Here is a 12,380-nt window from a genome sequence, read left to right as displayed (position 1 = left end):
CAAGAGCAAATTGGATGCTTATCTTGCTGGGATCCTATGACCCCAGCTGACTTCCTGCCCTTTGGGCAGGGGGCTGGGCTCGATGATCTCCCGAGGTCCCTTCCAGCCCTAATGTCTATGAAATCTATGAAATCTGCTCCTGGTCAGCAGGCCAGTAGGGGACAGGAGATAGCTCTCTGTCCCCAAGAGCTGCCTGCCACCGGAACCTGGGCAGGGATTATGTCCCTCTGCCCTGGTAGCAGGGAACTCCAACTCCCCTGCTCTGAGATCTTGATCAGGAAGCAGGGGCTGGGAAATCCTCATCTCCCAGCCCCCCACTTCACCATCATGATAAGGGAGTGTGGGGCTGGGATATCTTTATCTCCATGCACCAGCTCTGCGGTTGTGGGCCCAGTGCTGGGAGATCCTTCTCTCCCATGCCTCATGACTGCAGAGCTGATAGTGGGAACTCTCTGTTAGTGGGGGCTGGGGAGTTTGTTCCCCACCAAGCTCCATGATTGTGGAGCTGGGCAGAGAACAGGCTCTTCAGCCCCAGTCCTGTGATCATGGAGCTGGGACTGGGAACTATCTTGGTAAGGGACAGGTCCCAGCTCCATGCCTTGATCAGGTGATCAAGTTGTGGGGCTTGGAAAGAGCTGCCGGTGGGGGAGCTAGTAGCAAGCCTGCAACAGGGTGGGAAATCCCTGCCCAGCCAGGGGCAGACTGCTAGCTGCCCCACTGGCAGATCAGTGCAGAGCACTGGGACCTGCCCTTCCCCTGAAGCTCTTTCCAAGTCCCCTGCCCTGATTGAGGAGCCAGGGCTAGGAGATCCCTGCTGCTGGGGCAGAGGGACATTGTCCCTGCCGCAGCAGCAGGCAGCTCCCTGGAGGCAGGGAGCAATGTCCTAGCCCAGGCTAGGAGACAGCTGTGGTGATGGCAGGGGCCCACGTCAGGGCCCGAGGAAGTTGCTTGCCATTTGCAGCAAATCTGCTCTTTCTTCCCTGAATGGGTAGATACCTGCCCAGAAGTCTTTACTCACAAGTAGTTTACTCATGAGTAAACTGCGTCCAGATCTAACACACATCTGGACACACCCAGAACGTTGTAGGATTAAACCTTTAAAAAACAATTCCAGCACTTATTTGTTTCAGTGGGAATTTCTTCTGACTACACAATGCATCACTCGTCCAAAACTTATTTATTTTATATATAATGGGCTTAGTCTTCCATTTACTGGCTGTATCTACACATGCACTCTACTGCAAAGTAGACTAATTAGCTGTGGATTAAAGCATCATTGTATACACATCTGACAGTACTAGGCCTCAGTAAAATACTTTACGCTGGAGTAAAATAGTACTACCAGGGACAGTACTGCTTTACACTAGGGAAATTTACTGAGATTAAATGCACAAGCAGATGCTGAACATGGGCATAAATTGTGCCCAGCCAGCCCAGCAGTGGGGTCCAAAATCCTACCTGCTGCCTGGCTACACCGTTGCATACTTTCAGCACCCATATGCCACAGTCAGCCCCTCTGCCACCCAGAGTCTAGGGCTAACCTCCAGTGCCCCTGCCAGTCCAGGCCTGCTCTGCCCTGGCTCAAACTGCTGCTGTCCCAAGCGCATGTGTAGGCACTGCACCCAGGAGTAGTTTATTCTGGCTCAAGCTATTCCAGAGTTTATTGCTTCACATTAATTGCACACATAGACACACCCACTTACATATACATCATGCTATGGACATAAGAAAGTTCCACCGGTAAAACCTATGAAAAATTTGGCCCATGTAAGTTGATCACTTGACAACAAAAATAGAGAACATAACTCTCTGCCAGTTCAGAGTCTGATGCATTTTTCTACGTTTTTTATACTGTGTAGACAGAAAAGTGTATCAAAAATAGGGCATTTTGTTTATCAAAAAAGCATCGTTTTAACATTGCCACAGTATCAGCCCAGACAGGAGAAAGTTATTTTGTTGCTCCACAGAGGGAACAAGCTACACCAAGTCTATTGTATTGTACTTTTTGCAACAACTATGTTAACTGATGCACTGGAGCATGGATGCAAGGTTCTTCCCAGTCACTGCCTTCTTCCACCCACCTGTCCAAAGGGGAATATAATGCATACAATGGTCCATCACAGATTGCTTTCTGTCCATCTTGTCCACACCTTAGCTTTTTTCTATGCCTGCTTCACTAAGCTAACTGGGCCACAATTTGGATCTCACAGCTAACATCGTTTTAAAAAGTAATGCTCCACAATATATAACAACAAGCTTATTGTAAAAGTACTCACCCACTAATGTGTTTTCAAATACTCAATAGTTGTATTGTTTACAGAACCATATTATGCATACATTTCTTTGTCTACTGTTAACACACTTAAAAACAGAAAAAAATGTAATTGAAAAGCCAAGAGAACTGGGAATATTAAAAAACCTTATACAAGCTCAGCACATCAATTCCAGAGAGTATGAATGTTTTCAGTATCTGCTTCAGTTAACTGGTTATTATATTAGAAATGTGCTAAAAGCATACAAACTCAGATCCAAGAACTTTAGAGGAGGTAATGCTACCAAATCTAGGTTTCAACAAACTGTGCTGGCTACAATACAGGAATAAAAATTTCAAGTCTTAAAAATACTGTAAAAACAAGGCATCAAACCAAACTGAATACTTTCATATATCTTCTTTGAAGTGTCCATGTGATAGGAGAGCAGATTGATAAAGGACAGAAGAAATGCTAAATATGCACCATGAGGAACAGTGAAAAATTAAGTATTGTAACTAACATTAATTACACTCTAGGAAGATGAATAGGCTACTCATCATTAATGAGAATGTACACCTTTGTCTAAGTTTCACATCTACCTGTGATAAATGTGCTAATGCTGATAAAATACATCATAGTAACATTTGAATTAACAGCACACTAATAGATTGACATACGAGTATGAATAAAGCATTTAATCATAAATATGCTACCACACCTAATAGCAATTTTTCTTTTATGCATATAAAAAACAAACTAGATAAACACTTATTTTAGTTTAGGTTAAAATAATCTCATATTGTTGCCACCACACTGCATAATATAATCCAGATTATTAGATACTTCTACAGAGTATAATTTAAGAGAGATCCAGGCAATTTTAAATGTACAGCGATGGCAATCTCTGCCTAGAAAGGGTTAGCCTTGCACTCAATAGAAAACTACCAATTGATTGTTACTCACATGACAGGGATGGAATACTTAGACAGTCCTGGCACTAGGCCTGATTCAACTCCTATTAAAGTCAATGTGAGTTGTTTTATTGATGTTAGTTGAAGTTTGATCAAGCCCACTGTGATTCAATTCCCATTTAAGTGTTTCCCATTTAAGTCTCTGCTTTCCAAGCTTCACTCCTGTGTCTCCAAATCTTAATCTACCCATCCAGTAAATGACTTTTTTTGGCCACAGAGTATACAGGTTCATCTCCCAGGTCTCTACTTTCAGCAACCTCCTCTCTGTTGCATGCTGGTCCCTCTGTCAACTGCATAGCTCTAGTTCTCGGTAGAAACCTTGCTGCCAAGATCTGAAAAGCACCTGGTGGAGAGTACTAGAAATGCCCAGCTAGAACAGAAGCTTCCCTAGCCAAAGGTGCAGAATAAAGTAAAAAGTGAAAAATCCCCAAAGGAAACCAATAGGGATGGGAGGTATTCACAAGGCATTGCCAGACCTTAAGCCCTAGTTCTAAGGTCGGGGTGGCCCTCTGGCATCACACAGCAATGCCTTGGATTATGGACAGTGAAAATTTTGAAGCCTAGAGCCTAGGTGGAGAGGTCTCATTGCTAGAGTCTAACTTTGAAGAGTATCAGAATCCTTCAGGCACCAGAGAAGCAATACTTTGGGGTTTGGAGGGAAGTCTAGAATGACTGGTATGTCACTGAGGAGAGCTGCACTCAGTACCAAGAATGGTACCAAAATTGACACTGCTATTTATATGAGATTCATTGCTGATGTATAGGGGCTATTATCAGAGAATGTGTCAAGGTTGATCCCAGATGTAGGATTGAAATAGATAGCACAGTACCACAGGCAGAAAGGTAGGCCCCATGTAAAGCAGGGGGAAGTGTGGTAGTGAAAGACATGGCAAATCCTTAGATCGCTACACAGGCTTCAGGTATGGTCAGTGCCAAAATCATTGTTATCAGCAAAAACAGTGCCATAGTTATAGGCACTTGCATTATCAGTCTGGTCAGTGCCAGTCTCAGTGGTTCCAAAGAGACTGGCATCAAAGCCAGTGGTACTTGGAGCGCTCCATACAGATCATACCATCTATGGGAGTACCAAACTGAACTCACCCTGGCATTAGAGAGCCCATGGTGGCAGGAAGGAATATTTCAACTACAATTCTTATGTTCACTGGAGTATATCTCTTCCCTGGAGACAAACTTAACGTCCAAAGAACTGGAGGGCTTGAATGCCTTAGAGTAAGATTCAGGTGAAGGAGTAACAGGAAATGATGCCTTTTCTCAGAGTGTGATCTTGTGAGAACATGTTCCTTTTAGAGAGGCACAAGCAGCTGAAGGAGCCTTCCTAGATGAAGTGAAGTCTGGTCTTTCATCTCCTATGTGCTCCAGGTTGGAGGCTTAGTATAGAGATTTTTGATTCTGCCATGCTTCCCAAGATTCTTGCTGCATTTCTTGTTCACTGTCCTTCGCTGAGGCAAATAAGACATTTGTGTCTACAACACAGTTTACTCAGGTATCAGAAGCAGCATAGCTACCGTGCTCCACCTGACCTAATTTACTTACTGGGGTAAAATACCCTGTGTGGAACTCTATGCTGCTGTGGCTACACTGACTGCTTCCACTACCCAATTCAGCTTGTTTGAACTACCTGGATAACTCTCCTTTGTAAATGGTGTAGTGCTGACAAACCTTGAGTCTGCCCCTCACATAACAGCTTCACATGAAGGGCAGTGTTCAAAGTCTAGGGATTTCTGTACCATAATCAGGGTGGCAGGGGAAACACTTCAGAGATTCAAGAAAGGAAAAAAAATGTCCAACAGAGATATCAGGGCTGTTAATTATTTACACTGAAATAAGGTTCACACTAAAATTAACTAACAAATTATTTACATGGTTCAGAGAGGCATAAGCTTTCATAGGTAACAACCTACCTCATCAGATACTATGAATCCATCATAGCACGTGATGAAGTAAATTGTGGGCTACAAAAACTCATGTCTTTTTGAACCAGTTATTCTCTAAGGTGCCATCCTGCCCTACCTTCTGTCTGACTTCAGACTAATGCAGCTAAGGACTCTTTGAGGTAATTTGGGAAGCCAAACTACAACTACAAACAGTGAAAAGAAATTTAGCAAGGTTGGCACAACTCTGCAAAGAGAGATCCACAGGGGCACAGTGGTGCAGTTCCATAACTCTTTGATTCCTGCTCCACCCAAACTTTAAAACCAATTGCCTGGGAGGGGCAGCAGCGTTTCTATTCATAGAAGTGTTGAGTCAATTGTCATCTCCCTGAGACCTGCTAATCTCTGCTAATCGCCCATGGACTTACTACCTGGTGCCAGGTGCCAGGTTGTGTGGGAGTAAACAGAGACCTGAACTGGCAGGCAGCCCACTGGGCACTCCCCCGTACGGGCATGGAGAAACAGCGCAGGGCAGAGAGATCCATCAAACTGCCCACGGCAAACCTGCTGGTGGTAGGCAGAAACAATTGACCACCTCTTCTGGAACTGCCTATATGTCAGAGAGGTGTGAAGAAAGTACGTCCACTTCTCTTGGTGGTGACAGGTTTCCAAATCCTGACCATAGAAATGGTCCTCTATGTGCACTTGACCAAACAGCCAGGAGCCCCCAGCAGCCTGCTTCAAACAGTTCATCTTCTGCTTCAGGTATGCCCTGTGGAAGACCATGAACCTGCTCATAAACAGGCACTCAGACCCCACAGTTGAGGACTGTATTAAAATCAGACTGAGTGAAATGTACTGATACTACAGGAAGACAGAAGAGGATGATGGAAAAGAGATGGCAGACCTCATATTGAAGAGTGGGGACTGGCATAGACTCTTCGGAGGAAACCTTGCAAAGAGAACAACAAGGTGGAGAACTGTGAGGACAGCAATGATGACAAAAACGATGACGATGAGTGAACGCACTGAAATGGTGACGGGTGCGTGGGTGCATGGTGCAAACTTTGTAATGGGACTAAAATAGTTTAACTTTTAAACAGTGTTTTAGTCTGTCAAGTGAACCACAGTGGTCACTTGACAGGTTGGTAGAGGTACAGTTATATATATTATTTACAGAGAGAGAAATAAATATTTTTGCAAAAAAAATAATAAGATATTTGCTAATGTCTCTTCTCTCCACAGGTGTTAATGACTATCATTTTTAATGGTCCTGATGTTTCACTATTCAGACTATCCTTTCTCCTTCAATTTTGCTGTTTGTTAGCCATTCCTGGCAATGTTTCGCTTCTTTTTCACAGCTCTGCATACTGGTTTTAGCTCTAGCTAAAAACCTTAACTCAGGTGTGGTAATATTAACTCAGGTGTAGAAATGATTGGCAGATGCACTATCAAGACACCCAAGAAGGCTAGATTTTGTTTTATGAATGTGTATACAGTTAACTAAAATGACTACAGGACTTGCAATATCTTTTGACTATTTTTTCTAGTTTGTTGCATTTTTAAAAAAACCCATATATATACACACACAGGTTTTTATGAATACATATATATTCATAAATATATATAAATATATTCATATATATTTATGAATATATATATATTCACTTTTTGATTTGATCTTGAACTGAGAATACAATGCTAGGTCCCTAGAATGTTAACAAAGTATCTAGTTTTTCTTTAACCAGAGAAAAATGTGTTGTGTTATATGTGATGATGCATCAGACTATCTGCACCCCTCTTTTCAAAATCCCAAAGCCCATGTCACTCCCTTTATGCCCTTGTCCAGTCATTAAACTAGCAGAACTAACTGCATCAGCCACTACAGGGATAACTACCAAAATCCTCAAAATCAAGCATACGTAAGTGGAATATACAAGTGCACAAGCACTCAAAGAAGAAAACTTGTTAATACAAACCTCACCTATATATCTAAATCCCCTTTCCCAATGATTACTTCAAAAGTTTTAAATGTTATGACTAAATTTCCAGTTGTGATATGCAGAATATGATACTTACAGCACTCATTGATAGTCACAAGTAGCCTCTTACCAATCTGACAAAGGCAATATCTAAGGAAGAGAAAACCCATACAAAATATAGGTATAATACATTAGTTAAACATTGCTAATTTGGAGCTGTTCTAGCCTTTGTCTGATTAGGACACTTGTTCAAAAAGCTGCATTTATTTTCTTAAGCAGGGATGGCATGGTACAGTCATCTGGAGACAAGTAATCAGATTAGGATCTGCTCTGATCAGGAAGGAGAAGATTCATACAGGATTTCTGACAGGACTACAAAGCTGCAGAAAAACACTACTGGAAATGAATGGAGGATCATGCCTTCCCACTGTCATGGCTGTTCGCCTCAGATTTGCACAGGGTATGTTCATGATATCATTAAAAGAGATTAGAGGGGCATGAACATCATCTGACAATCTCAGTACAGAACTAGATCCTCAAAACTCCTGAACTCTGGCTCTGGTACAACTCATTGTATGATTTTGGGTAAATCAATTCATTTCAGTTTCTCAGGGACAATAATATTTCAGAAGGATTTTGGATGCTTGGGAAATTAATTTAGGCCTTTCATGCTGTTCAAAAGTGGTAAAAATTACCATATTACAATACAAGCAAGCTAGTCACTATAATATAGTATAATTGTATCAGTGGTTACTGTCATAAACATGTATTTTATTATTGATTACTACAATAAATATTTTTTACTCTAGATCAAATTAGCACTACAACTTTGTTGCCTTCTGGATGGTAATATATTGGTTAAGGGGAATCGTTCTGAAAAACCCCACAATCTGTATTTTCAGCTTTCTAAATGTTAGATGTGCACTAATGCATTTGTGTAGGTTTTACTGTGATTTTTGTATCTGCTATTTCATATACTTAAGACTTTATTGATTCCTACCTACAGATCTGAAAGTGCCTTAATAAAGAAAGGAGGTATCATTAGTCCCATTTTAACAATGGGTAAATAGGTACGGAGCTCTGAGGTGACGGGCCCAAGGTCACCAAGCAGAGCCAGAAATAGAAACTAGGGGTGTTTACAGACTTACTCCAGGAGGCAGGGGGAGGCGCTTTAATTAGCGCAGATCCAAGAGCCACGCTAATTAAAAAGCACCTGGAGAATCACATGTATCAGTGTCCCCACGCTGAAAAATGGCAGCGAGGAGCTTTGAACTCATCGAACAAGCTTTAACGTGCCCCGCTGCCATTTTTCAGCATGGGGATGCTGATACACATGGCACTGGAGTGCGGTCATTACCACACCGTGTAATTACCATGCAGTAATTACCAGCAGCAACCTCCCTACACGTGTATAGGAGCCCTAGGTCTCCTCAGTCCCTCAGTGGTGACATATCAGCTGACCTGATTTACAAGGCCAAACGTTCACAAATGAAATATGTTGATAGAGTAAGTTTCTACTGTACATGGTCTATTTTCATGATTTAAAGATTATCAGTAACATTTTAAAATATTTTTTCCCATTTACTTATTAACAGCTCTTAGCATGAATTGAATTTTTGCATTTACAGGAGAGCAGCACAACATTTTAAAATTTTGAACCAAACATATTTACACAATTTTTAACTCCTACGTCATAGGATCTAATGACATTAATAATCTAAGCACAGAATACAGCAGCCACTGAAGATTTTGTCTTCACAAATTCTGGGTTGAACTCTGGGTCACTGAGACAATCTTCTTTTATAAATTTAACAATGGCTTCAGATATTTTCCCTATCAAAATTAATAAGATTTTGGAGGAAATCACCCACCTCAAAAATAAAGAGAAAAAAAATTGAAGGTATTTAAGAATTGTGTGGTAAAATTTGAAACACTTTACCACTTGCTGCAAATAACTGGCATAGTATATTAGAGGAAGCCTGTAAACTGTATTTTATCATTTGCATCTAATACTTGGAGGGAGCCAAAGGACAGCATCACATGTACAGCTATGAGAGATAAGGCAAAGAGATATAAATTATAAATATTTCCAAAAATACAGAAGTGCACTTAGTGGAAACCTTTTTTACAACACCTGAAATATTTGTATGCTAGAGATTGATAAGAAAAACAGCTTGAGTCTATCTTCATTAATCATTTTGAACGTTAACCTAGATAAGTATTTGTTATTTCTGGAAACTTGTTTTTCTTTCTAAACATTCTCTTCACTAAGGCTTAATATGAGTTGCTCATGCATTTGACAACTAAGTAGAGGAAACTAACAAATATTGTATTCCTTCAGATACAAGACCCGCTTGAATTTAAGTTTTTTTCTGACATTTCTGACTCATTTCTGATTTAAGAAAATAATGAAGCATCAAATAAAAGACATATTTAAAGGATATAGCCGTTATATGGTACATATAAGAGCTTTTAACATTTCATTTTAAACTCAAATTTAAGATGCGGGCCATTTTTAGAATACCATATTTACTCGAATATAAGACAACCCTAATTATAAGATGCCCCCCCCCCCCCCAGTTAGACTCTATACATGGAACATTTATAAATTTGATATAATTTTCCAGGCACAGAATCTAATTATTGGAGGTTTGCCACTCCTACAGCAGGAAAAATAAATTTGGGGTGGGTCAGGTAGCCCTTTTGCCCTCTGCCCCACTGCAACCTTTTTCCCTGCAGCCCCTTTCTCCCTCCTTACTCTCAGACCCAGCCACCCCTGAGCATGTGGAAGTGGAGAAGAATTTTAAAAAAACTGACCTTGAAGAAAACATAGCTGTAGGAATTTGCATATGGTACCCATAGTTTTAGTTCACTCAGAAATGATGGATTTTTACCTTTTTTTTGAAGTCTGCAAGTTTTAGCAGAGGTATTCCATAAACATACCTTTAAGCAGCACTTTAGCACACATTTAGAGAGAACACAAACTCTTTTTTTTTTTGGTGTAATCACGGGCTTTGGTTGGCCCACCTCTGAACAGTCTGTGTCTGTCTTTTCTTTTCCATATGATCACTACCATTTCCTTTCCAACATCTTCCATAGACTTCCTGTAGCATCCCTGCATCTAGCTTAGTCCCATTTTGCCACAGTCTTCAAGTGAGAAGCTTGTGTGATTGTACCTGAGCAGGTACCTGGTCTTCCACAGACCATTTCTGAAGCAGGAGCCAAATTGGTCAAAGCTGGCTTTTGGGGTCCCCCACTGCTTGGTCATGTGACCGAACAATACTGCATCTCTGTTCATGGTCTTGACTCGTGTCACCATCATGAGGAGTAAATTTACTCATCTCTGTACTTCCTTGGCTTGTGGACAATACCAAAGGAGGTGGTTGATAGTTTCTAGTTTCTTCTCCCATCAGGTTTGCCTGGGGCAGTTCGATGTGCTTCTCTGCCCCTCACTATTTATCCATGCCTGCACTGGGAATACCCAGTGGGCTATTTGCCAGTTCAAGTCTCTGTGCTCCTTCTGCAGGTCCTTGTGCAAGATTCACTTCCACAAAGCTTAGTAGCTATTGCCGGGTAGTATGTCCACAAGTTGCACTGTCTTCTTGCCCTTACTACCCCTACATCTTATGGTGGTTCATCCGGATCTTTGGGGGGCCTCATTGTGCAGCTTGTATTTGTTCTGGAAGCATTCCAGTATCTTGTTGAACTACAGTGATTCCATGGTCCATGGGCTTGAATTGGTCACTGTATGCACCGACCATTGTTGCAGCAGGTGCTCTGCAAAATACTTTACAAAGAAGGCTATTTTGGGTTTTGCCCTGTAACCAGTTTGCAAATCTGGCTCCTGTACTTAGCTAGAGGAACAGTAGGACTTCTTGCATTCCTCTGTTCCTAGACCATTTTGTTTTGTACAGTAGTCCTTGCCACCTTCTTCCATCTGGAGCCCCAAAAGAAATTCATGTGGATCTTCGATTCTGTGGATGACTTGCTCTGAGAGTGGGGGGAAAACCAGTACAGTGTACAGAAGTACTAGTAGCAACACTGCTTTCATAAGTGCCCAGTGCCCCACCACTGACAGGTGGCATATGTGCCACAGTCCCAGTCTCTGTTTGACTTTAGCTTCAGTTTTTTCCCTACGCTCTCTGTCCAGTCAGCTCTGGGTCTAAACTATGCTGGGGGTTTTTTTGGAAAAATGTTTCTCTGCATGTGTGTATACACACATACCAGTACCCCTAACAACTTGCCTTGGACCACTGTGGTTCACGTGACACTATTCAGTATGTGCGTGTACCCCAGAACCCCCCCCTCCCAAAAGGATCCATGTGCTAATTAACCCCTCACTCATGACTAGAACCAGATATACTTGTCACGAGTCTTGGGATCCTCCAAAAATTATATGCAGATGAGGCATAGGGCACCCTGCTCCAGCTTCACTTATGGAGGGTGGGGCTACACTAATCATATGCAACAGGCTCAGAGAGGAGCCAACAGAAGGATTCTGAGTAACTTGCTTGGGGCTCCATTTGGTGACATTTGCCAGACATTTAAGACTAGTGAAAAAACAGGAATAATTGGAAATGGGAAAGAAAGGCACAGCTCAGCTGTGGGAGTGAAAAGGAATTCTAAATGCATGCAATGTAGTGGCTCACCATGACTTGTAAAAGAGTTGGGACTACAGGGAACTTCACTCAATAGGTGCTACCATATGTCTTATTCAGATAGGCTGCACTAACCTATCCATCATCATTTTGGTCTTTTATTTTTGTCTCTGGACTAATACGTACATGTTGTACCTGGCAGGAGAAACATCATAACCACTAAGGCAATTTTCCTACTGGCAGTAAAAAATCACTTTCTTGGCAGGAAGTAGTACCTTGGCCAAGGTAATGCATAGTTAACCTCACACTTTCACTTCCAGTGAGAAGATCTTGGCTATACTTCAACTTCATGGAAATGGGAGACTTCTCTAGCTTGCTCCTGTGGCTGTACGGCTGAGGGGAAACAAAACTTGGTGGCATCCAAAACCCAAGCCTCCAGGCCTGGGACTGCACATAGGATGCCTGCCAAAACATTTGGAAGCACCAGAAGCCCCAGGTAGGGGTAGAGGATGTTTGTTCGTAGTAGGGCCACATATGGTTCTTGACTGACTCACAGATTAGGACTATTCTGTAGTTGCTCAGATGTAGGGTGGTAGTTAGGAAGGCCAAGGCAGAGATGGAACTGGGACTAGCTTCCCAGATTAAGGACAATAAGAAGTCCTTTTTTAAATACATAGCGGGTAAA

General features: G+C 41.9%; 1 pseudogene; it reads right to left on the bottom strand.

Annotated features, from left to right (window-relative positions):
• Nucleotides 1–12,380, bottom strand: part of LOC109322484 — a 281,987-nt pseudogene that overhangs the window by 72,516 nt on the left and 197,091 nt on the right.

This window comes from Crocodylus porosus, unplaced genomic scaffold (genome assembly GCF_001723895.1).
Source record: "Crocodylus porosus isolate Cpor-Errol unplaced genomic scaffold, CroPor_comp1, whole genome shotgun sequence".
NCBI lineage: Eukaryota > Metazoa > Chordata > Crocodylia > Crocodylidae > Crocodylus > Crocodylus porosus.
The sequence above is the reverse complement of the archived record's forward strand: the minus strand, read 5'-3'. Positions and strand labels throughout refer to the sequence as shown.